At 39.9% G+C, this 26,181-nt stretch overlaps 1 protein-coding gene across 7 annotated transcripts in view; it reads right to left on the bottom strand.

Moving 5' to 3' along the window:
* SULF1 (sulfatase 1) overlaps positions 1–25,974 on the bottom strand; it is a 180,792-nt gene extending 154,818 nt beyond the window's left edge. For 2 of the 7 annotated variants that reach the window (XM_074386748.1, XM_074386749.1), the window contains exon 1: positions 1,605–1,889. The gene's annotated coding sequence lies outside the window, so the exon portion shown is untranslated. Of the gene's footprint in view, positions 1–1,604; positions 1,892–23,263; positions 23,388–25,709 lie in introns of those variants that run through there. The other 5 variants (XM_074386750.1, XM_003942902.3, XM_074386746.1 and 2 more) reach the window with 4 other exon arrangements.
* Positions 25,975–26,181: the final 207 nt, after the last annotated feature.

The following is a 26,181-nucleotide window of genomic DNA, read 5'->3' as shown; positions in this document are numbered from 1 at the left end:
TATCTTGCTGCTGGTCACATAACCAGGTACTGACCAAACTAAGCCTCAAATCCAGATGTCATCAAAGTTTGTCTTCTTTCTATTACAACTGAGTATGACTTTGAGGCTAATGCTGAGATTATGTGGTGCATCTTTGTAATCAAATTAGGTAGAGTATAGAATTTAGTGTTGAAATATCACTTTGAAATGTAGCGGTAAAAGCAACTAGAATCCAGTCTCATTTTTGACTTTAATTATACCTTAGAATTTCATGGGAGCCACAGAGAGTAAGGGAAAATATCATTTAAAGAGAATCTAAAAAAAGACATAATTTATAATATTTCCCATGTGTGTTAATAAATAACAAATACTGCAATCTGAGTTAACGTGAAATAAATTTCTTCACTTGATCCATTTGGGATGTTACACTATCATAAAATACTGAGCACTAGATAAATACAACGAATTTAAGAATTTAAGATAACTAAATACACATATACACACTAATATATACATACATATTATGCATGGTTTTCACATCCATTCACCTAAAGGTAAAGATGATAAAGACTTATGAATTAATCACAGCACTTATAGCATTAAAAGTGAGAGACCTTGCTTTTCTATATTACTGCCAATTTATAGTTCTTAGTTTTCTTACCTGAAGTCTTAGTAAAACAATAAATCTCTGTATCCCATAGCATACCAAATTATAATCATGGTTTTATAAATGCAAATTGTACAACTGCCCAAATTAGACCCTTTATTTTTTTGGGTTTGCTCAAATAGGAAGTCATAGTTGCTAAGTATTCCGAAGTTGTATCTTTCTTCATGTTATTCTAGAGTTTTAAATTCATGTCTTGTTGGAAAGCAGTTTCTCAAAGCAGTGAGCATCATCTCTGAGAAGAGTACTCTATTAATTCAGCACTCTTTACAGAAACATAGTTTAATAAAAGGACTTTGGATTTTGTCTATACTTAAAAAGTTAGTGTCCACATTTCGTTAGTATTAGATCCTTCAGTTATGCAGTGAAAAATTTAATAAAAATTCACGTCCACTATAGTTACAGTGTTCTGTACAAGTTTACCCAAGGCAGTGCAAGTTTCAAGCCTGCACTGAAAGATGGGATTTATTTCATAGTGTGAAAAGAAACTTTCAACAATTACATCTGACTGAAATTGTGTGTACCCAAGGCAGAGAAACTGAAGACTCAAGTGGCATCCTTTTTCTTGTCTAGCAAGCAAGCCAGGTGACTAGGGGCTCCTCTTTAGGGCCAAGAGCGGGGTGTGTGTGTGTGTGTGTGTGTGTGTGTGTGTTGTGTGTGTGTAGTGTATATCAACAGCCAGACATCACCAGAATTCTGTGAAAGTGGCCAGTTTCAGCACCCCTCCTGGGTGCTGTTTTGTTAAGTGAATTAATTATCAACAGAAACCTCTTTCCCCTCCTATTATTACAAGGGACCAAATTTGGGTGGAGGACTTTGGCCAGAAACATACTTTCCACCGTCTGAGAAGCTAATGAATAATAATATGATGAATAATGAATAAATAATACGAAATGGACAAGGACAGGAAGGAAAGTTTGTCTTCTTTCTTTTTAAAGTAAAAGCAGAGCCCGATACTTACAAAAGCCGCCTTCAAAATCTTCTCTAGAGAAAAAGCTCTGGGAACAGGGAGGAGGCAGAGGAGCAGAGATAAGGTGGCAGCGGGACTTCCTTCCTCCTCCGGAGGGGGAGAGTCATGTTCCTTATCTGCCCTGACCTCCGAGGAGCGCCGGCAGCCGCGAAGGCCTGGCCTCTGGTCTTCGCTGCCCTCGCTCCTGGCCTCTGCGCCTGGGGTTTCCTAGGTGCCGATCAAGCCGCCCCGGCCCGACACCCGCCCCAAGATTCATTAGGGGCGGTCTGCGAAGTGCTCGCAAGATGAAGACGGTTATATAAGCCCGCGTATTATTATCATCACACACCCCCATAGAACCAACGCTGCCAGACAAACAAAAGGCAGTTCCAAGAAGAGGAGGAGCAGAGGCAGAAGTTACACTAGGGGTGAATTTCGGGACACTGCTGAAAGGACTGGGGAAAAAAAAAAAAAAAAAAAGGCAACTCAATATGTGCATGCAAACCTCGGCAAACAAGCTGCTGCAGCCGGCCGGCTTGGAGGGCGGCGAGCAGGAGCTCAGGGTTTCCCGGCAGGCGGGTCCCGCTCCCCAGCACCCGGCACAGTAGCTGCCTGTGGCAGGATGGAGTGGATGGGAAGATGTGGTATTTGGAAAGCCAGGCGTTCCAGAGACCAAGTGCTTAGTAAACACTGATGTTTCTTAGACTCAGACCAGGTGTTTCTGCTGCTTCTCTTTATTCCTGCTCTCGTGTTTTCTGCTGCAAGGATGGTTGGCCAGGAGTTCCCTGTGTCCTGGCGACCCCTCTAATTTTAAACCTCTGTGGGTCTCAACTCTCTTCTCTGTGGGAGCAATAAACGGAACCAGAGCGCTCTTTCCACTGAGCCTGGGTCCTCTGAGAAAGTTCTGATTTATTCTGAGCACCAAGCTTCCCTCCCTTCTCCCCCAACTTGCTACTCATATTTTCTTTAAATTATTATTATCCTGCCCTGCCGCTGCCACTGCTTCCCAGCACGCAAAGAAATTCCTCATCCTGGCATTCAAAGCCCACAATTTCTGTCTCCACACTAATTTCCCACTTCCCATCCCGCCCTACTGCCTCACCTACTCCCCAGCACATTAGAATATGAATCATTCGCCAAAGATGGCCTTTTAGTTCTCCATTTCCCGTCTTTACTCATACCCAACTCTTCACGCCCATTTCCTTCAAGGCTCAGTTCAAACTCCGTCTCCTTCACAAAAGCCTTCTTGATTTCTCCGCTTTTCTCCCTGAGACTCTGTTTCTCTGTTGACCTCCGCACGCACTGTCTCCATAGGTTTGGAACCCTGCATTGTTCTCTCTGGTGGTCCAGGACAGGGCCCTGCATAAAGCAGGTGCTTAGTGAGTATTCATTGAATGAAACTGACAGGTGACCCGATCTTACCTGCACTGTTGTCACCTATGTGGGCATACTGAGAGCTACCACATGGTTCTAAAATATGAATGGTTGTTGGAGAGATGCAATTGTTCGTGAGGGTTTGAAAACTTGCATAAGCTAAAGAAGCAAGCTTTTATAAACCTTGGAGAGGAGCCTCTAAACTTCCCTCAAGTCAGCTTACTTTAGGACATAAGTTCGTGAGGGAAACAGGAATGTTGGCATCTGTTGATCCTTTGCTACTGCACATCAGAGGACCTATAAAGTGGAACTTCCCTTACAGAATGCCAGGAAAATTCCCCAAAGGGGAAATTTTTCAGACCTTACAGGCTTCGGGGACTGATTTTATGGAGGAACTTCTCCACTGTTGAAAGAATGCGTGCTATCACAACAGCAGCTCAGCAAATGAACAAGTGCTCTCCGGTGAATTGCTTTATGATATGGGGTGAAATACAGAACACACTCTGTCAGGTAATGAATTTCTTGTGGCTTTCTATTAAAGTGTCCTTAATGACATTTTCCCTGTTTTTTTTTTTTTTTTTTTTTTTTTTTTTTTTTTGTAAAAGCAATGTGCTTCAAATTCCGTCTGTGTTAGTTGGATCGACTCTGGTGTCATTTAAGAGACTTGGGGTGTGTCTACCCAGTACATGCTCTCCAAGCATACAGATTGTTCAGTGAATTAGAAGAGTTTTCCTGCCTCCACTAATTTGGAACAATCAAAACCAATTCAGGTTTTAAAGAAGTTTGGCCTCAAGTTCCTGAGGATTTGGTTCCAGGAATGACAGAGATCTTACTGCAAATTTGTAGTTCAAGCACAGTAGCAAAGATCAACAGATGCCAACATTCCTGTTTCCCTCACAAACTTACGTCCTAAAGTAAGCTGACTTGAGAGAAGTTTAGAGGCTCCTCTCCAAGGTTTATAAAAGCTTTCTTTTTTAGCTTATGCAAGTTTTCAAACCCTCACAAACAATTGCATCTCTCCAACAGCTATGCATATTTTAGAACCGTGTGGTAGCTCTCACCTATGCCCACATAGGTGACAACAGTGCAGGTAAGATCGGGTCATCTGCCAGTTTCATTCACTGAATACTCACTAAGCACCTGCTTTATGCAGGGCCCTGTCCTGGATCACCAGACAGAACAATGCAGGGTTCCAAACCTATGGAGACAGACAACATGTGCGGAATGACAACAGAGAAATGTTATGCTCAGGTGAGGGCCATAGCCTTTATTATAGCTACTATTTACAAATTCCTCCTGGGTTTCAGGCACTGGGCTAGGTGCTTTATATGTCTTCTTAACCTAGCAGAACTATTTTTACTCTCATTTTGCAGATGGGTAAATTGAGTCTGGCCATACAGCTTAGAAAGTGACTGAACTGGGATTTGAATCTAGGTCTGTCTGACTCCGTAGTCTATGGTTTTTTCTATTCTACTGAAAGTTGGAAGAAACCTGAGATAGTATCTCAGCTGGTGGTTTTCAAACTGGGTTCCAAGAAGCGTTAGGCTTTCAAGGGGTACTTCAGGAACCTTGGCAGCGTGTGGGAAGGGGGCGAATGTGAAGGAGGCCAGGCATTCTGACTTGGGCTTCACTCATTGGATTAAAACAAAGAAACATTATTTCCATCTGTTTTACAGAGTGACTTTGGACTTTGTTTAAGACAATGGGTTTGCTACTAAAAAAATATTTTAAAACTCTTGTTTGTCTTCCTCATTAAAGAATATAGCCACATGTGATGGCTCACGTCTGTAATCCCAGCACTTTGGAGGCCAAGGCAGGTGGATTGCTTGAGCCCAGAAGTTTGAGACTAGCTTGGGCAACATGATGAAACCCCATCTCTTCAAAAAACACAAAAATTAACCAGGTGTGGTGGTGTATACCTATAGTCTCAGTTACTTGGGAGGCTGAGGTGGGAGGATCACTTGAGCCCCGGAGGCAGAGGTTGCAGTGAGCTCAGATTGTGCCACTGCACTCCAGCCTGGGCAACACAGTGAAACCCTGTCTCAAAAAAAGGAAAGTATGGAACTTGGGGTCCAGAAGGTGAAATGCTTTGTCCAACATGCTATAACTAGGGGTAATACATCCAGCATTAACTTCAAATGTCACTTATCTAAAGAACGCAAGAGGCCAGTAGTTTCAGGCAGAGCCTGGACAGCTCAAGTTTTGTCTTTTAGATAAAGGACATTTGTTAAATCCCAGGGGAAACGAGAGACTCTCCAGTAAGGCTGAGCTCCCTGACCTGACTGTGTGTCCCGACAGTATTCTTGAAAAATGGAAGGAGGGAATACAGCCATGATGGCAAGCTAGACTTATTTTTTTTAGCCCTTTGGCTGTAAGTCTAAAGTTTGTCAACATTTACCTTGTGACAAATTAAAGTTAAGTAAAGAGTTAAAGATGTAATTTGTCAGGATGATTTAGGGCTCTCCTATTCTTTTCATTCAAACCAAAGCAAGGAGGGAAGGATACATCTCCATGAGTCATTTAGCTAATTATATGGTCTTGCCCTGAGAATACTCCTGCTAGAAAAACCACTTAAATGCGCATTTTATCAATCTAGTCAAATGTGACTCTTTTCCTATGAGACAAAATAGGTGTAGGAAAGAACTTAGATCAGGTGTGGCCAAGGGAACATGGGTCTCATATAAGTCAGCATAGTTTGTATGGATTGGCTTGTAAAGCCTAAAATCTCATGTGTTACCTTGGTATATATGATCTTTGAGCCTCACCAGGACCCCACCAGGGGTCCCCTGCTTTCACTGGGTATGTCCCCTCCAGCGGGAAAGGGTCCCCGCCAAACTCATTCCTCTGTCAGGTGTGCCAGCCTCACTGCAACAGGTCCTCAACCTAATGGATTTTACTTCCTTACCAGCCCACACAATTCTTCAAAAAAGCCAATCACATCTTCCTCGGGGGGCCTGAGGGCACCGCAGCCTCCTGTTACTGCTGCCTCCTGCAGCCTCTGCTTGTCTACTCTGTTCCTGGTGCAGACCCTGGGTGCCCTGCATGCCATCTGTTACCCTCCTTCCCGGGCTGTGAGTTGATATGACTCATCAGCTACTGTGGCTCTCATCTTCACACTGTTGGGTGCCGTGCGTTTGGCCATCCCTCCCTCACCAACAGGGTGAAGAGGAGGCAAATAAACAATGACCAGACATTAGTAGTGATACTAAATGGAATTTCCACCGAGAACTAGTGCCAAACGGCCCATCCGCTGGAGTTTTGCTGTCAGGCTATTTCCAAATAGAAATAAATTTTAACTGAAATGACGTGAGCTGGAACTGACCTTTATTAATTTCATGGCCCCTGAGCTTTCTCACTTGCTCCTTTTTATTTTTACCATTCTCACCTGGAGATTTTTGGGAGCAATACCACTGTTCTCTTTCCTGAGATGGCTTAACTATAGTCCTGCCTAGAGGCGAAGGAACAAAAAGATGACCCTCTCTTCTTGTCATTTAAATCTTTGCTAACTGCATTATTTCAGTAAAATGTAGCAGGAAGATTTTTTCTCATCTCCACAGGCAAAAGATTTTAGTAAACAGATCTTTTATTTTTTGCCATCAGAAAACCTAAAATTAATTTATTTCCAGAGTTTCAGCCTTAGAAACAAAGCTTTAGATGTAATTCCTTTTTCTATTCATGAGGTTTACAATGGGAAGGTCATGTTTGTCCTAGACTTTGGTTTGAAATTAATCTTCTTTTCTCCTCAGCATTTCTATAGAATCCAGGGACTTCATTATTTAGTCATTTCCAAATATTAAATAGTTGTCATTCTTGAACAACGATCTAATCTTCTCTTTATGGGTGGAGAAACTGAGTTGTGGAACTCACAAATCATTGCCAGGACATAGATCACTCTGAAGGTTATGGCTACTCATTGAAATGGTTTTCGACACATGTTCTTAGACTATAAAATAAAAATGTAAATTGTTTTATAAACAGCATGTAGACCATCCTCCGACCATTAGCTCATATTAATTAAAAGCTCATTTGCATTGTGCCTTATGAGAGAAACTTTATGAAATAAATATATGTTCAAACCCCACAGCCAAACTCAACACTGAGGCTGTGCTGCAGCCACCTCCCCTCTCTTCTGAATTGTGCCTCCTACAGATCACAATATATTCTTGGTTCAATTGAACAAGAGTTCATTTAAATCACATCTGTTGCTCATCAGACCTCTATTTTAGGAGTGGGAAATTCTTTTTCAGAGATAGATTCTGTCTGGAAGGTCTTATGGCAACAAATAGTCCTCATTAAATTTCACAACATTTTACCAACATACATACAGTACTCTCTGTTACGTGATTATAGAATCCAGGCGAAACCCTGCACCCCCACTTCAAAGGATTCCTCACTTGACTAATTCTAAAGAGTAAATTGATTTTCCCATCATTTGTTGTGTTTGACAATAGAAAGGCTGACGCAGCAACATTGCTAAAATGACAGCTCATTTCTATTCAAGGGGAAGGAATTTGTGTTAATATTCTTAATGACAGGCATCTTTATGAGAAATGTGAAATTATTTATCCTTAGCAATAACTTGACTAGGATTAAAAAGTACTTGGTACTTAGAACGGAAGTAATCTGTCAAGAAAAATTATTTAGACTGACGCAAATTAACCGAATAAATTGGCCTACAGTAGCTTCCTAATTACGGCGTGCAGATTTGAGTTTGTGAAAATCAATTTGAACTGTACAAGAATCTGGAAACGATCTTTCAAGAAGTGATCTGGCATGCTGTTGGAGGAAAAGATAACATATTTATTTGAGAAATTCTTTTCCCATTTACTAAGAATTTCTGGAAGTAATTTAAAAATCAAGGATGCGTAAATCAAGAAAGAACACATTAAGTAAGTGCATGCATGCCTTGCTTTTTCAGAACAACATCAGTAGTAACACCTTATGAAAATACTGAGGCGTGTTCATTGTGATGCCCTAGATTCTAAATAACCAGCAGTGTTTTCTGCAGGGGAGTGGGGGTGGGGAGGGATTGTTCCAGCCCTCTCAGGGCTGGCTTGGGCATGGGTCCAAGGGACAAGTCTGAGACATGAGCACTTGGGCCAGTACTTAACAAGCAATGTATAGACTCGGCTGTGTATTCTGTAGGAGAGTTGTTTTACTCTTAATAGGCACGGTATTGCACGCCAGTTAACAAGTTTTTATTGGAATCTCCATCTTCTCTTCCTCGCCAGCTTCACAGCAAACCTTCTTTTAGCTCTTTACCAAAAACTCTAGTAAATTGTGGGAAGAAGCACTTTACCAGTGTAGGAAATTTAATTAGTCTGGAAAAAAAAAAAGGTGTAAATTGCAGGAAAATGTAAACTGCTTCCATGTAATTAATGACTGGGTTTTACTGTTTAGCATTTATATAGAACTTTCTTTTGAGAGAACACATTAATTTTTGGAGACAAACTGACGGGTCCAAATCCTAACTCTACAGGTGTGTGATTTTTTTTTTAAGCCTAGTTTCTTTACTTAGAACTAGAATGACCAGTATAGGAATTACAAAATTGGAAAAGTAATATCCGTGCCCTGCATATGTAAGGACTTGCTGTCATTCACTGTATCCTTCCTTTTCTGAGAGTCTTTTTTGCCATGAACGTTCTTAAGTACTTGTTCTGTATTATCTGCATTGAGTGAGCAAAAAGCATATACCCTTTCCATGGAGCATTGGCAGAGGAGTGACTCTTACAGTTGCCTATGTTTCTATGTGTAAATATAAATATTAAATGATATGAAGGCAAAACAACAGGGACCCAAAAAGATGGTGATTGATAATCATGAATAACAACCTGAATGTTGTGACTTCAGCCCCAGGGACAAGGAGTCATTTAAGCAGGTAAACTCAGAGTGTTGGGGTTGGTGTTTGAAATCTTAAGAAGGTTTTTTGCTAGAAAACAGTGGATTCCAGAAACAGAAAAAAATGAACCCCATCCAAGAAATTCAGTTATGTGCCAAATCCAGTTTGTCACTTCCTCTTCATATAAGCAGGTAGAGGCATAAATTGCAAATTCAAAACTGTATGTGCCAGAGGGCAGGAGCGCAGGAATGCCCAGGAACAGGCATTGGGAGGAGAGGATGAAGAGGAAGCAGTGGTGGAGACTAGAACCCTGGACACAAGCCAACTGCAGAGGTTGCAGTCTGTGAGAGATGCTGATAAGGTTGTACTGAGACTTAGGAAGAATCCTCGTTCTGCAGAATATGCAAAGAACCCAGGTCTGGGGCTGGCAGGTGCATTAGGAAGAAGAAGCTGAGGCTAAGGCTGGAGCCTGAGGCAAGGGTGACAGACAGCCAAGGGAGTGATAACAGGCAGCGCCTACAAGGAATTGCTCTAAGGCTTTGAGCCATGCCAGGCTGAGTAACCTGAGCCCCGTGTGTGATTGACTTTGAGAATGCAGTTTTTACTCCAAAATTCCTTTATGTTGCAATAAAGTTAAGCTCTGCACTTAAGATGTCTGTGTGCTGTACTGAAATGACCAGGATAGAACAAAGATGTTATTACTAAAGAGGGAAGGGAGGTAGGTGAATGTGATCCTCTCAGGATGCCTAGTCATTCTTATTTGGGGAAAAATGTACGCAAATAAACATTATGGAAAATTTTGGAGTGGGAAGAAACCACGAAAGGAAGGCTAGAAGCATGGGTTGGAAGAAGGAAGTTGCAAGATGTATCCTGACACTTTTCTTGTGCTCCCATCTTCCCTCCAACTGGTCCCTTCTTGAGTCATTGCTCAGTGGGCAGCTGTGAGGGACACCTTGGAAAGCTGGCTATAGCTGGGTCCTGTGACATGCATCTGTAGTCCCAGATACTCAGGAGGCTGAGACAGAACAATTGCTTGAGCTCAGGAGTTCCAGATCAGAGTGAGAAACACAGTGAGACCCCTGTCTCGAAGAAGAAGAAAAAGGAGGAAGAGGAGGAGAAGGAAGAGGAAGAGGAGGAAGAAGAAGAGGAAAAAGAAGAAGAAAAAGTGGGGGGAGGAGGAGAGGAGGAGGAGATGAAGGGGAAGAGGAAGAAGAAGGCAAATGGGAAGAAGAAAAGAAAGCTTGGCTGTATATCCTGGAGGTGTTTCTCCTCCTGTCCTGAGACCATGGTCTTTGCTTGATTGTTTGTCCTTTTTAAAAAATCCTATCTGGATATGGCAAAGGGAAAATCATGAAATGCAGACAGTGGTGAACATGGGCATCACTTTTTGTCATGCAGACAATAGATTATAATCTAAAAAAGGTTATCCAGATAGTCAAAGGCCACATTCTTTCAAACATCCAAAGTGGTTCAACTTTTCAAGGGCTGAATTACAAATTTCTTAAAAGTGAAATTTGTTTTCTGCTTTCATTTATTTGTTTTCCTGGCACCAAAGCTGTGTGCTTTGCTATAAAGTTGGGATTTGGTGACTGGAGCCAACTTAAATTTTAGGGCTTGTGTTGAAGTATTTAGATCATGATGTCTTAAAAGCTTTTTAATAGATAACTCTGAACATCATTCATTCATTTAACAAACATTTGTTCAATGTTCCACATGTGCCAGGAGCTGCTATTGGTGCAGATAAGATGTGGTGTCTGCTTTGAAGAGACTGCAAATAAGAAAGAGGGTCTATTTTTTTCATGCGAATGTTTTTCCATATAAACTATGTTTCCAGAAAGGATTATCTTAATTTCAGAATTGAAAAATTACTAAATCCGAGGAAAAGACATTCGTTAAATAGTCAGCTGAACTTAAAGGGAAAACGTGGAATAAAGACTAGTTACTTAATGGTAGGGAGTCTGGAGTCAGATGGCCTGGGTCCGTATCCAACCTTGGCCCCCGCAAATCTGTAACCTTGGCCAAGTCAGTCAAACTCTCAGAGCCTGTTTCCTTGCTTGTAAGATTGTGACCAAGAGAATTATATGTCACAGAAATGCTACATAAATTAAATTAGATTATGTATATACAACACTTACTTGCACATGGTAAGTATGTATTTACTAAATATTAGCTGTTACTGTTATATATAATGTTAGTAAGTAAACCATCATCTTTCTCAGTCATTTTGTTGTGTTCTTTAAGAGAATGTTTTGTTTTTTGCTTTGTTAGGGACGGGGTCTCGCTCTGTTGCCCAGGCTGGGTTGCTGTGGACACAACCATAGCTCACTGCAGCCTGGAACTCCAGAGCTCACGTGATCCTCTTGCCTCAGCCTCTCAATTACCTGAGACTACAGGTAAGGTGTGAGCCACTGTGCCAGTAAGAAAGTTGTTTTTCTACAGCCAAATACAACTTGAGCCCTAAAAGTTTTAGGTATGGTCATTAGGAGTATAAAAAGGCATTAGAATGCTAAGAAGGTATATTGGAATTGAAGTCCTAAATTCCAGAACTAGTGTTCTTTCTGATATTCTCTATTGGCATCCTTCTAAACTCTGCCATTTAGTAGCTGTGAACATTAATATACAAATAACCTTCACAGCCTGTTTCTTAATCTGTAAAATGGGTCCCACAATGCCTGTCCTATCTACTTCATTGGAAACATTATGAAGATAAAATAAAGTTGGTGAAAACAATTTGCAATGAGTAGTACGTTGTATAAATAAAAGTTATTAATAAATCATCATGAGTTTTCCCTCAGCTATGGTACTGATTATTGATGACTGACTGGCAATATGTATGGTTGTGATTTATAAATACAGTCTCCCTCAGTCTCCTTGAATAATCGATTCCAGAATCCCACTGTAGATATCAAAATGAGGGATGCTCAAGTCCCTGATATGTAATGACATAATATTTGCACACATCTTTCCATATACTTCCCATATACTTTAAATCCTCTCTAGATTAGTTGTAATACCCAATACAAGGTAAGTGCTTTGTAACTATAATAGTTATACTGTATTTTTAAAATCTGTATTTTTTTAATTGTTGTACTTTTTTTCCCTGAATAGTTTTTCTATCCAAGCTTGGTTTAATCCACTGATGTGGAACTGCAGCTATGAAGGCTGACTATGATTTAAGTGGAAATTACTTTCAATTTACAGAAATAGATTACAGGTAGGAGACCTGGATCCTAGTTCTTCACTTTGCCTCTAATCAGCCGTTTATTCATGCAAATTACTTAACTCTCCTGTACTTCCTTTTTTTTTTTTTTTTTTTTGAGACAGAGTCTCACTCTGTCACCCAGGCTGGAGTGCAATGGCATGGTCTCAGCTTACTGCAACCTCTGCTTTCCAGGTTCAAGCAATTTTCCTGCCTCGGCCTCCTAAGTAGCTGGGACTACAGATGTGTGCCACCACACCTGGCTAATTTTTGTAGTTTTAGTACAGAAGGGTTTTCACTATGTTGGCCAGGCTGGTCTTGAACTCCTGACTTCGTGATCTGCCCACCTCAGCCTCCCAAAGTGCCAGGATTACAGGAGTAAGCCACCACACCCGACTGTGCCTATTTTTAAACAATTTGTATTTGAAAATAACTTTAAACTTATGGAAAAGTTGTAAGAGTCGTAGAAAGAACACTTACATACTGGTTACCCATACTCATTTGTCATTAACAACTTGCCCCAATCGCTTGCCTTATCAATTTCATTCCCTCTCCCTTCACCTCTCTCTCTCTCTGTATATATACACACAAAGATTTTATATACATATATAATATATATTCCATATATATATATGTCTTCCTTGAACTATTGAGAATAAACTACACACATCAAGATCTTATACCACTGAATATTAATATTTCAGTATACATCACCTAAGATGTATCTCTGCTTCTCATTCTTTAAAATGGGCGCAAGTGCTTAGTTATGTGGCATGCTCCATAAGGTTGTCAAAATCAAACGAAATGTTTAAAAACATGCTGAAAAGTATAAATTGTTACATAACTTTAAAGGTTGTATATTTCATAAACTATGGGGAAAATCAAATTACTTAAAAATCAAATTACAAATGGCGGCAGAGTGAAAACTAGGAGAGCCCATCATCTGTTTGCATAACAAACTGATCATAGTGCCAAATTTGTCTCAGCAGTGAGAGCAAAAGAGACCGATGGCCTCATCCTCTGTGCCATCCTTTTTGAGTTGTATTCCTCCTGCAAGGACTTGCATCTTTTCTTGGTGCTCTTTCTCATTTCAACAGTTTGCCATTTTATGTGGTCTTTTTGGTGGAGGTTATGAGCATGTTTGAGGCAAGGTGACAGAAACTGAAGAGCAGTTGCCACTTGAAGGAAAATCAAGAATACAGCTGTTAAGAGTTTAGTAAGAGCTCAGCTTTATATCTTCTGGTCTTTTTTTTTGAGTAGTGAAAATGGCACACTTTGTTTTCATTATAAACAACTGAGATACAAATAGGAAATAGGGAAGCGTTGTTTTATAGAAGTGTTTAATGTATAGGCTTAGTTGAAAATAGCATGAACATAAAAAGGAAAGAGATCATGTCCTTTGCGGAGACATAGATGGAACTGGAGGCCATTATCTTTAGCAAACGTACTCAGGAATGAGAAAACCAAACACCGCCTGTTCTCACTTATAAGTGGGAGCTGAATGATGAGAACACATGGACACAATGGTGGGGAACAAGACACACTGACGCCTGTCATAGGGTGGGCGGTTGGGAGACGGGAAAGCATCAGGAAGAATAGTTAATGGAAGCTTGGCTTAACACCTGGGTGATGGGATGATCCGTGCAGCAATCCACCATGGCATACATTTACCTTGTAACAAATCTGCAAATGTATCCCTAATCTTAAAATAAAAGTTGGAAACTTAAAAAAAGGAAAATAGTATGAACAAAGTACTCTTATGGATCAAAAAATAACTTTCATAGAATCCCCTTTTCAACAGCATTCACTATTATAAAGTTTAGCTATAAAAAAAGATAATTATTCTTGCACTTTATCTTCACATTCTCAACAGAATTCACACTTTCATAAGAAGTTGTAATACTGGTAAGCCTGATATTTTTACAATTCTAACCAGATTTGCAATCACATTTTCCAGTGGATTGAAATATGACCAATAACCTAAAAATAGGAACAAATATGCTCTTTTTCCTATGGCATATTTCTTTCATTGCTCTGGAAATCATAATGGCTTTCTTGAGAAACTTACAATAACTAAAAGGAAATCTAGAACATATCTTAAAAACAAAACTTTTTTAAAATGTCAAAACCATGCTTAGGATATTCCAAATTAATCTTTTATTTTGAGTTATTAAATTATTATTCCTAATAGTAAAAAATGAAAAATGGAAGTTATGACCAGGAAGTATATTTATAATCCAGTAATGACTACTGCTAATTCCTTTACAAATAAATCAGTTTCAAATGTAAATTATATAGATGCATAATTGTATATATGGTCATGCAATTTATTAAGCTGTGAAGAATATTGCTCATATACTTGTCTTGGGAAAGTTCTAGTACCTGAGGAAATATTCAAGCGTCGATTTCCCAGTAAGGTGACATCAACTGTTCTAATGCAATAGGTGTCCCTAATATTGAAAAAATATGGTATATTTGAAATCATTTGAAGTATTTGGCAGTGAAGTGGGACCCAGAAGACATGCATTCTAACACTCGTTACCTCACTAAGGTTTTTAGACTTGGGCAAATGGCATGCTGTCCCTTAGATTCAGTTTTCTAGTGTGCAGAAATGACATATCTGCTTTCCTTATCCAAATATTACAAGTTCCTGTGATTTAGTGCAAATGAAAATTGTTTTGAAGTTGTGACGGTTAATACTGTCATCATCAATAGCGGACAATGTATTCTTTAAGCATACATTAAAAAAAATGCTTTTACAGAGAAGTTTCTCTATGATAAAGCTGCATATTTTCACAGATCATCCACAGCAACAGTGCTTGGTGATCTCCATTAGAACAGATTTTCCATAAGGAATTACATCTGAAAAAATAGAAAGCTTTTCCTTGTTATTTGTTTCAGTCCCAATCATCCTTTATAATGCCTGGTTACTCATGGTAGCCCTCAGCAAGAAAGTCCATGGTCAGATAGGGAGCTGGATTCATCCCTTCTCCTTCTTAGATCCTGATGTAAAAAGGACACATGAACTCATTTTTGTCCCAGTAGAATTTACTGACTCACACTTTTTTTAAAAAAGGATAAAGGCTGGGTGTAGAACTTTCCCTTTTAAGAATGAATTTTGTGATTTTAGGCAGGTCTCGCAACAAACCCAGTCCTATGTTTCTTCAGATGTAAAATGAGAGATTCTGCTTAGAAGATCTCTAAGGTATGCCTCCAACATTCTGTGTTTCTATGATATCCTTTCCTGGAAAATCTACCGCATATTCTAAATTACTGAAGCAACAACAAATAAGATTCAGTAGTTTTGATAGTGAACAATAATTTCTCCTTTCTTCGAAGTAATTTAAATCCTTTTTACCTCAATTGCTAATTGTCCTACAAATGAGAATGCCATTCCTAGACAAAATTTTTACAACCCATTCCCACTGCAGGAAAAAACCAAAAACACAGTATGATTTACTGTGAAATTAACAGGGTGTTTTAATTTATGCTATGCAGCATATAGTGGACAGGCCTATATATCTAGCACTATCCATGAAAATCTGGTCTAACTGTAATTTTACAAGTGCTTGGAAACAGAATTGTCACAATCTCCCCAGTTCAGCTCTCAAGAGAAATTAATTGATAACATAGAATCCTGAGTGGCTGGCATGTGAGTGACACCCAGCTATACAATTTCACATCTAATCAAGGAAGATGGGAATTCTAGTTGGCCTATTATCTATTTGAATCCGTTTCTGGATGGGATCCAGCTGGCGCAAACGCAGCCCTGGAGAGTGATGTGGACAGAAGATGGGAACACAAAATCTGAGCCAGAGAATCAGTGCCTGAGACAGTGCCTTCCACATTGTCAAAAGAATGCCCGGGGTAGTTGTGAATGTGCTGCTGATTAGTTTCCTAAAATTCTCAATGACTAAAACATGATGTTCTATCCCAGTAGTCCTTGGTCATTCTAACTGTGAATGTGTAATGAAAGCCTTTAGGATGTACTGGCTATACCACCTTGAAGCTATGCTTGATAGAAGCAGAGGCTTAAAACTCAATTGTCTTAATGTTTCTAACCATATAAGAGAGAGAAAGCAATTTTAAAAAACGTTGAGAATAAGAATAAATGCAAAATTGTACATAATTAAGAGCTAAAATTATATGACAAGATTTTAAGTGGAAAGAGAGCACAGATGAGAGAGAGATTATTGATGGTTGGAAGAGTTAGGAAAAGAAAGTTCCATGGAGGTAATGAGGCTTGAGGCTTTCTTTTCAAGGATGGGTGGAATTTGGACATGCAGAACCATGATGGGAGGCAGTCCTAGCCCAGAAAACAGTGTGAGCACGTGCCTTGTAGCAGAAGTAAAGATGTAAATTCAGGACATGTTGAACCTACTTTAGGAAAGAGCAGAAAGTGTATAGGGGGAGTGGGATGGTTATAGTGGAAAAGATCATGAAGGTTCTTAATTGCTGGTCCTTTATTTAGACTAGATGCTGCAGAAAATGGAGAGACAACTGTTTTAGAGTAGTGGAATGATATGATGAAACAGTGTAGAAAAAAGATGAGTTTAACAGGAGTAGGTAAAACGAGTGAACGTAAGAAGGAGATAAAGTACAGAGCTCAATTTAGATGCAGAACTGGATTGAGGTTCTTCCTCTTTCTTACAACCATTCTTTTTAGTTTCAAGGACACTGCTTAGGCTGGGTGTGGTGGCTTGCACCTGTAATCCCGGCACTTTGGAAGGCTGAGGCAGGAAGATTGCTTTAGCCCAGGGGTTTGAGACCAGTTGGGCAACATAGGGAGACCTCATCTCTACAGAAAATAAGAAAAAGAGCCAGGTTTGGTGTGTGCTTGCGGTCTCAGCTACTTGGGAGGCTGAGGTGGGAGGATTGCTTAAGCCCAGGAGGTCAAGAATGCAGTGAGCCATGATCACACCACTGCACCCCGCCTGAGTGACAGAGCAGGGCCCTTTTGCCAGAAAACAACAAAGGAGAATACTTTATTTATTTAAGCTTGTCATAAAGGAGGAGCAGAGTTTGCCAGTAAAGAAAGAATAATGTCATCTACGTGAAGTGAATGGCAGAATGCAGGCAAAGAGATGATGGCATGCCTCTGAAAGGTTAACTAATTTGCTCAAAATCACACTATTAATAATACTAGCCAAGTTCTGGAATCCAGATTTCTAATGTCTTTCCACTGTACCACCCTACCTTTTTTTCCTAGTTCCAGCACTGCTGTCATTATTCAGCAACTTTTATTTCATTGCTTGTTTTTTTCAGACTTGAAAAGTTATCAAGGAAATAATAAAATATACATTTTAATTTTATTTGCCCAGCATGAAATATGAGGAAGTCAAGTGGGGTATTCTTTTTCTTTTCTTTTTTTTTTTTTTTGAGACTGAGTCTCATGCTGTCACCTAGGCTGGAGTACAGTGGTGCAATCTCTGCTCACTGCAACCTCCACCTCCTGGGTTCAAGTGATTCTTCTGTCTCAGCCTCCTGAGTAGCTGAACGAAAGGTGCACAGCACCATGCCTGGCTAATTTTTTTATTTTTTAGTAGAGATGAGGTTTCACCATATTGGCCAGGCTGGTCTCAACCTCCTGATATCATGATCTGCCCTCTTTGGCCTCCCAAAGTGCTGGGATTATAGGCATGAGCCACCATGCCCAGCCCAAGTGGGGTATTATAAGCTTCCAAAGGGGTTATGACAATGGTAGAAGCAATTGTAGAAACACCTCTAATTCCACTTCTTAGACTACTGTAGTGGTTGACCAGAATGTTAGATCAATAGACAGCTGTTTTTGTAGAAGAATGACTAATGAGAATAACGATTGCTGTACATGAAGTTTTTTGTATAGCTTATTTTTTCCTCTGTTTTCTGTCCTGATTTTTATTTGACATAAGAGGTATAGTGACTTTTGACATAAAAGGCAGAGTGACTCTCTAGGACAGAACATGTTTTGACTGCATTGATTTTTTTTTCCTGACTTCTCCATTTATTCAGTTTTCTTTTCTTAGAAGCACCAAACTTCTCCAATTCCAGAAGTCTTTGTATCTTCAAGACAGATCTGAAAGTGTAACATATAGGAGTAGAATCTTGAATTGAAATCTGAATTTAGACAATTCAAGATTAAGAAATTTGGAAATATCAGCTCATGTTTCAGTCCCTAAACTCTATTAGGCCCATTGACCTAAGTGGGTACTAGATGAAGAGATCTAGTTTTAAGCTTGGCACCTAAGCTCAACCTTCGTGCTTGCTGCAGATGATGTTTATTGATCTCACTGTGGCACTTGTGTGTTATTCTTTCCCTCTGGTTCGTCACACTGGATATCTCAACAATTCAGTTGCTAGCCATTAATGGCTTCCAAATATAAACTGGCTCATGTCAATTAGTTCCTCATGTATGGCAACCCTGAGTGAGAAATAGATTACAGGTGCTGATACTTAGGCTGGTGCTTCTCCCACAGGAACCAGGGAACATGGTTCAGAAAACTCAGTTGGGTAAAATAGAACAGTCCAAAGTCTTCATTAAAAACCTAAATGGAACCCAAGTCACTTTTGAGGAAGCAAAATGCTGTCAAGTCTCCATGGTCAATGCTATTCCAGCAAATTTTCAGTACCAGGGTTACATTTCAGTTCCAGATCTTGCTGACTCAAACTCTGTATTCTTTCGATCATGCTGCCCCCAACGTATAATGCAAGAGTTTGAAATGGCAAACACAGTCTTCTACTTCTAAGAAACCTATACTTAATCCTAAAAATGGTCCATCAATTTAGTAGGAAGACTTGACTAAAGAATGGCCCTCTTCTTTTGAGGAGGAAATGCTTGAAACAAATAAAATAAAATAAAATAAAATAAAATAAAATAAAATAAAAAAGGACAAAATAAGAGTATAGAAAGAAAAGCAGGGGAATGAGGAAACCTTTCCCAAATCATAAAATTAAGGATGATTTGTCTTTGTGGTGAAAAAAGGAATGTGTATTGCATTTGGAAATCAGTCATTGGTACATTCTGTGAAAGGATGTCAATCAGCCCCCTCCAAGGTAGAATATGAAGGTTTATAGGCACAGGGAACTTAAATATTTCACCTCTTCTTGCCTCTAGACTTTTAAAATTTCATGTTCCTCTCCACTAGCATTCTTTTAGTCAAAAGATGAGAATTATAAGAGTTATGCATATGTAGAGTGTTCTGACTTGAATATCCCTAACTTCCCCAAAATTTTAGAAATTCTGGCTTGTTACTTGGCAAACCGTTTTCTTAATATGAGAAAAGATCCTTTTTATCTAAGGAGGAATATGTCGTATAAAAGTCACAGTTGTGTATTCTAATGCCCACCAATGATCAGAAAATTAGATTTTATTTGCTTAAATTATATTATTAAACACTGAGTGCTCTCTTTGGCAGCACATATATTATTAAACATTGATATACACATATATTTACCTATGTTTGCATTATAAAGTTATATCGAGTGTAGTCTGTTTACAGATAATGGATAAACATTTTTTTCCATAAAAAGCATTGTCACTCTGGAAATATATTGTGTTGCTGAATGAAATTCCACTTTCAGCAGCTTTAAGTTCAATCACCATTCCCCCCTGTCCTGGGCCTGATACCTCAGTAGTTCCCTCTCTTTTGTCCTCTATTTGACTAATCACCAAGTTGTGTTACTGTTATTATTTCTTCACAATGTTTCTTATACCCATCCTTTCCTCATTCTTACTGCTTCAATGAGAATAGACAATATTTTTTAAACTTATTTGGAGTCCGTGGAGAGCTATGATATTGCAATTGCTCTCCAGCCTGGATGACAGAGTGAGACATTGTCTCAAAAAATTAAATTAAAATTTAAAATGTTTAATACACTATTGTGCAGGAATACATGGATCATATATTTAGAGGGCAAAGAAGACTAGCTTAGCTGCTGCAGCTTAAGATGATGTCAAAAAATAATTGTCAAAGCCTCTCTTTGAAAATTTGATAGATATGTTTGCTGGAAGAGGGAGGGATCTCCGGAAATACTGCCTTGCCCATCATCCTAGGCAGTTCCAATTTCTTTCCTCTCCCTGGCTGAGGGCAGGTGCAGGCCAGATGATCAGAAAGCCGGAATTGAATATCCCATGTCTAAGGACATTATTTGCTAAACTTAGTACCTTGTTAGAGAATTTCGCAGTCAGCTGCCCTTCCAGGGAAAAGGCACAAATAGAAGGCTCAGTGTTTGATGATGGGTGCAGAGTTTGGGAACTACCGTTCCCAAAAAATTGCTTTCAGCTTTTTTGTTAAATTTGGTTTGGAGATGAAGTCTAAATGGTATCTTGCTTTATCAATTACTTCTGGAAGCCCGATCTGACTCTTTAAAGTGTTTTGCCAAGTTATTATTAACATTTCTTTCTAGATGGTGACCCAGGAGGAAAGAAGGGAAGCAGATGACCCTTAGTGAATCCAAATCCCTGCTGGGGTCCACAGATAGGGTCCTTTGTTCCCCAACAGCACCGTGGCCCAGGGCCTGCTCTTTATTATCCTTGGTGCAGAACCCAGGGCTTCATTCCTCTCTCAACGTGTATTTAACTGTCACTACTCTCCCCTACAGAGCCATTAGGTCTGTTGCTCCAAATCCCTAAATGCCAAGGGCACCTCCCTCCTTCTCTCTTTCTCTCATTCTTTCTCCCTTGCTCTCTCTGTCCTTTCCTTATTCCCCTGCCTTTGGTAGCAGAAGAAAATGCTTAAAGAAGACATAACATAAACACATAGGATTAATGACAGACATAGCTGAATGATTGTCATTCTTGTATCCTAGGTCTGAATCTATGTATGCACCAATCAACCTACTCTCACTTCCATTTATTGAACGTACAATACTGGATATGCACTGAGCTAGATGATTTATGTGTTTTCTTTACATTTCCAAGATAAGTACTCTTATCTCTATTTTACAAAGGAGGGAGCTGAAACTCAGAATGAGTCAGTTTCCTGTCCAAGGCCACATAGCCAGAGAGATGGTCCCTGGATTAAAACACAGGTCTGTTTGAATGCAGAGCCTGTACTCTCCTGCTACAAAGTCACATTTGAGATTTTATGATGGAGCAGCAGCCAATACATGTCATTTCTACCATAGCTAAATCTGAATTTGATGGGGATTTTTCATATAGTACTTAAGCTTAATCTGGGATTATTATTTCACTTTCAGCCTTAGGAGCATTTTCAGTAAGGTTTCCCAAAATAAAACCTACCAAGTCTCTCTCTCTCTCTCTTTTTCTTTTGGTTTTCTGTCCTGGGTGGGAAGGAAGCTACTGGAGCCAGTTAATGGCTCTAAAGTGGAGTAACTCTAGAGAGGAAAGTGCCTTGGGTATTCGAATATCCTGTTGAGTTAATAAGCACACTTATTAAGGTATTCTGTAGGTCACTGGAGTGGACCAGGCCAGTCCCTGTCACCCTTCCTGAGAAGTCAAGGAATAAACAAATAAACTATAAAGCAGAATAAAAAGTACAGCAGTTGTTTTAAGTGCAATCCATAGATAATCAACGGTCAACATGAAGGGAAGAAAAGTATTGCTGGAAGACGTAGCAGTCAGGGAGGCTTCTCAAAGGAGATGGAACTTAAGCTGAAACTTTGAAGGATGAATATATAGAGGTGATAAGGATGAACTGGGTGGGGCATTTTACACACAGGCTTATGAATGTAGACTTAGAAGGAATTGTGCACATGGTGACAAACTCTCATTTTAAAGACAAGATAGAGAACCAGAGTGGTTAGGGCTGAAAGCAAAGATTAGCAAGTGGAGACGCTGTGCTGGCTGCATTAGCTGGAAGGAAGGGTAGACTTCTGAGGTGGTGGGGACCTGGTGGGGAGATACAGTTGGAAAGTTCGGGCCAAATAACAGAAGGCCAGCACATTAGAATAGAACCGAACTTCATTTTGTGGGTAGTGAGGGTCCACGTGGTAATTATCAGACTAGAAATGCTTTGTTGAAAGTGGCGTTTTAGGAAGCGAAGTCTGCAGTAGTAGACAGAAGAGGGAAATGCAGGCGAGTGGGGCATTTAGGAGGCTGTTGCAGTGACCCATATGTGAGACGATTGTTGTCCTGGGATGGTAGCTGTGGGCCACACGTAGGAGACATTTTAAAGGAAGGACTCAGAATTTGATGACAGATTGGCTATGGGGGAGAGGGGGAACAAAAAGGCTAACAGGCGAATTCCCCACCTCCCCAGGATATTAAGATAGATTAAAAAATATTTTACATAGGAAATATATTTCAAGACAAATTTTTTCCATAAAATATCTCCTTTCAAATTTTTTTTTTCATGGATCTAACCTAAATAAAAGGTAAATTTATCACATGATCATAGACCTAATTTCATACTTGAGCCTGTTTTTCCCCAAAGTCAATAATGATAAAAGTAATCATCTATGTAGAGTCTGCTTTTAAAAATTTTAATCCCCTTAAATTTACTTCATGCTCTCCCTGCAAAAATATTGCAGAGGGAGAAAAAAAATAGATGTCCTGTGCTGACCCTTTGGTTGGCCCCATCCATGTGGTGACAGTTGGGGAAATCTCAATTCTATATATGGGTCAGTATCAGAAATCCTGCTTCATGAATTTTTTTTTTTTTTGAGACGGAATTTCACTCTTGTTACCCAGGCTGGAGTGCAATGACGTGATCTTAGCTCAGTGCAACCTCCACCTCCCAGGTTCAAGAGAGTCTCCTGCCTCAGACTCCTCAGTAGCTGGGATTACAGGTGCCTGACACCATGCCTGGCTAATTTCTGTATTTTTTAGTAGAGATGGGGTTTTACCATGTTAGCCAGGCTGGACTTGAACTCCTGACCTCAGGTGATCCATGTGCCTCAGCCTCCCAAAGTGCTGGGATTACAGGTGTGAGCCACTGCTCCCAGCCCTAGGATGTTTAAAGAATAAACTCATTTTCAATATAAAACACAGAAGAACGAAACTCTAACTATTCCAATATGGTTACATAATTAGGAAAGGAAATAGGAAATGTCCCCCTTGCCACTTGTCTCTACTAGCACGATGGAAATGGCTACAACAATCTGCATGAAGTCACTTACATTTTCTTAGGAGGAAAACAGAATAGAACCCTTCTAGTTTCCTGATGGAGGCTCCTGCTCATAACCTCCCATGGGTTCAGTCAATACCTGGACTAATGTATTTTGGTATCGCACACCACCATTAAAATGAATTTTGGGACTTTCACAAATCAAGCTTTCAGATCACTTTTCACCTCTAAGATTTGTCGCTTTAATGCATACCGAGACAGGATGCATCAACAGAGCACAGTCCAGATCTCCTCAACCTCCGTTATTTTTCACTTCTCTGGGAGGGATATCCTGTGTCCTCAGACACTTTCACAGCTGGTAGGATGCTGATGGGAACTTCATGTGTGTTACCAGCACAACTGCTGTCAGGAGGAAACCAAATGTCAAACTGAGGCATGTAGAAGTCGCCAAAATATGTCTCTGCATGTTTCCCATCTGGGAAAATAGATTTCAATTTTGACAAGAAGCTGGGATTGCCCTGTGGGCACTGTGTTTTAAGCAACTCCTTTCAATTCACTAAGTAACTTCACATTACCCTGTTAGGGGGACAAAAACACAGCTGCCATTTCAAGGTGCGAATTTATTATCTCTTCACACTTCCTTTCTTGTTTCTGTCCTGTCTAATCCTGTGTACAATTGTTTGGGGGGAATTGTCCCATATTGTCAAAATCCTGTCCAGGCAGCCCTGTGATCAGTCTGAACATTGAGGACGTATGCTGGTGGGACACTCGCTGCTAAACAGCACCTGGCCTCTGTTAGAGGTCACCACGGCGTATCTCAGGGAGGAAAATCTGATCTATGAGGAGGAACTTGACTTTCTCCTGAAATATTTCTGTGGTAGTGAAAAATGGCATTGGTAGTTAGCATCATGCCTGCTATATGCTGTACATGTAGTTCTAATCCTGATATGACGCGAGGTGTTAGTTTGCATTTCCGTCTTTGTTTTTTTAAACCCCACTTCCATTGTAAAGCCAAAATGGAATGACTGGAATTCCAAAAGACTTCAGCTTATGAACTTGGTTCTATTTTGGTTATGTAATATTGGGAATCAGATGATACCCAGTCAGAATAACTGCCTGGGTGTTAATGGGGATAATTTCTCATTGAAGGAGAAGTTTGGGAGTATAACTGGAGAATATTCTGAATAAAAATTAAAAGACATATTAATATATTGTTTTGATCTTAACTTTTTTAAAAAAAGGATTTTTAAAAAGTTAACTGCTTGGTTGCAAAAATATATGTAAAGCAACTTGAAACATAATTTTACAGACATCTTTATGCAATTGAATACTAAAATCACAAAGCACTGGCCGTAAATCCTGTTATTCAACCTACTAAACAGCTCTTATTTCAGAACAGCTTATATGTAATATTATTCATAGAATCTCTCACCTGCAAAGGGTGAGGATAATACTGGCTTTCTCTGCCAAATGTGAAAGTCCAGTAGGAGCCAGAGTCTCTGCACACCACAGGTGTACGAACGTTGCAGTCGGAGAGCAAGTATGTGAGGGTAGCAGAAGTCTCATTGGCTCACCTATCTCGCTAGAAAATTTGAAAAATAAAAAATTTTGTGTTTTGATTCCTGTGAAAATACAGCCTGAATTTGAAAGGCCTTTTTTAATACCACAGATTATACATAGCACATAAACTCCCTTGTTATATTTATAAATAGTTCAATTCCATTTTGGTGGGTGCTTTTGACAGAGCCGTTACGGCTAATCACGTATATGATGACAACTCATTTTATGTTGCTCAGGCACCAGATGACAATTAATTTCCAATGACTACTTTATAATTAAATCCTTTTTGTTTGTCTGTTTATAACTAAACCTGAAAATCTATTTACATTTGATTAACACTTCAGTTAGCCAGTCTAAAACCTATAAATGTAGTGACTCTTAATGATCCATTACAGAGATGCTACTTTAGTTTTCCTTGACTTGTAAAACTTTCACAAACAGATCTGCAAATGAATTACCTCCATCTGCTTTCCCTGCAGCTGCAAGAGGGCTATGTTATAGAACGTTTTCCTCCTTCTTCCTTCTCTGCTTTTCTTCCAGCTCTAAGCATTTTTGTTTTAAAGCCTACCTAGCTGCTTTTCAGAGGGGAGCCCCTTCTCTTAAGGAGTTTCCGAACTTTAGAGTCAGTCTCCAAAAATGCTTAAAACACCCTTTGCTGTCACAAATCAGACATAATCTACCTTGCACAAATCGGTGAAGAAAGCATTTCCATCTCTGCCGGCAACTCGGTAACAGACCCTTCAAAGAAAGAATCTTTATAAATTGAGCAGTAAAATGCAACAGTTTGAAAGTGAATTTTAATTTCTAAAGCTGAAATAAATCCTTTATCAGCCTTATCTACTCTCTACAAGCAATTTATAGCTCCCGTTTTGAGTATACAACAGGGATATGAAAGGGTACAAACGCGGCTCCCAAAGATATTTTCTTAGCTACACCTTCAAAAGCAAGGCATGAGGAGTGTTAGTTCTACAAAGACAGCCAAGCATCAAGCTATGCTCACTGTCATCTGTCAGCCGTACAATAGCAGCATTGATAGGACAGCAACAACTGGCTTTGACAAGTGTGCCGTGCTAGCATTCCATTCAAAACTATGCTAAAAGAGAGAGAGGGAGAGAAACATTCAATGTCTTTTACTTTACCTGAAAAAAAAACTGCTTTTCTTGTGGCTGCTGAAAATGAATTCCTCCTTTTCCTCCAAAGGCAAAGTAGTTCTATTGCCTGCGACTCTCACTTGGAGAAGACCACACAGCTCCAGCAAGGCAGCCTTCCTTCTCTTAATCCCCACTTGAATGTGATGACACACACTAACCCCAACCATCTGTTGAAACACGTCCTCAAGCACTCAGCACAGTGGTGTGTCAAGACAGGCTGCCCAATCCAATTGCTGGGGCTGGGTGTCTCTTACGGATTGGAGGCTGAGGGCAGGGCTGAAACTGGAGGTCTGAGAACTCCCAGTCAAGTAACCTGAGATTTTCGGAGAGAAAGGACTGCTATAAAAAGAGGAGAAGTGGGAGGTGCTACAGAGAAGGTGGAGGGAATGAATTACTCTGATGGCCAGTTGGGCGTTACTTTTCACAACTCCTCATGCTCCCCCTGCGACGATGGGGACCC

This window comes from Saimiri boliviensis, chromosome 15 (assembly GCF_048565385.1).
Source record: "Saimiri boliviensis isolate mSaiBol1 chromosome 15, mSaiBol1.pri, whole genome shotgun sequence".
NCBI classification, from domain to species: domain Eukaryota; kingdom Metazoa; phylum Chordata; class Mammalia; order Primates; family Cebidae; genus Saimiri; species Saimiri boliviensis.
The sequence above is the reverse complement of the archived record's forward strand: the minus strand, read 5'-3'. Positions and strand labels throughout refer to the sequence as shown.